Genomic DNA, 773 nt, shown 5'->3' on the forward strand with positions numbered 1-773 from the left:
CCAACCCTAACCCTAACCCTAGCCTCAGCCCCAACCCTAACCCTAACACTAGCCTCAGCCCCAACCCCAACCCTAACCCTTGCCTCAGCCCCAACCCTAACCCTAACCCTCGCCTCAGCCCCAACCCCAACCCCAGCCCCAGCCCCAACCCCAACCCCAACCCCAACCCCAGCCTCAGCCCCAACCCCAACCCTAACCCTAGCCTCAGCCCCAGCCTCAGCCCCAACCCCAACCTCAGCCCCAGCCTCAGCCCTAGCCCTAACCCTAACCCTAACATTAGCCTTAGCCCTAGCCCAAGCCTCAGCCCTAGCCCTAACCCCAGCCTAACCTAAGGACCAGCGGAGGGCTGTCATTTATGGAGGGTCAGCGCCAAGGGAGCAGGCCTATCCCGAGTTCCAGAATTGACTCCGTGCACCTCTCCACCTCCCAGCTGCCCCCACTCCCCTCCTTTAAGACTCTCTGTTGACCACACCTCAGCCAATCAAATTGGTCCTCACACAGTTGAGGTGTCAAGTGTTGACCAGCTTCTCCAGCAGTACCTTGGCCTGTCTCAGGTAGCTGGAGGGAGTGTAGGGGCTGGAGGGGGTGTAGGCGCTGGAGGGGGTGACAGAGATAGGGATGGGTGTAGGGGCTGAAGGTGGTAACAGCGATAGGGAGGGGTGTAGGGGCTGGGAGGGGTGTAGGGGCTGAAGGTGGTAACAGCAGTAGGGAGGGGTGTAGGGGCTGGGAGGGGTGTATGGGCTGAAGGTGGTAACAGCAATAGGGAGGGGTGT

At 60.9% G+C, this 773-nt stretch overlaps 1 protein-coding gene across 3 annotated transcripts in view; it reads right to left on the reverse strand.

The window, feature by feature from the left end:
* LOC125487712 (SLA class II histocompatibility antigen, DQ haplotype C beta chain-like) overlaps positions 1–773 on the reverse strand; it is a 15490-nt gene that overhangs the window by 7795 nt on the left and 6922 nt on the right. The window lies entirely within an intron of this gene.

This window comes from Rhincodon typus, chromosome 44, assembly GCF_021869965.1.
Source record: "Rhincodon typus isolate 14 chromosome 44, sRhiTyp1.1, whole genome shotgun sequence".
NCBI classification, from domain to species: Eukaryota; Metazoa; Chordata; class Chondrichthyes; order Orectolobiformes; family Rhincodontidae; genus Rhincodon; species Rhincodon typus.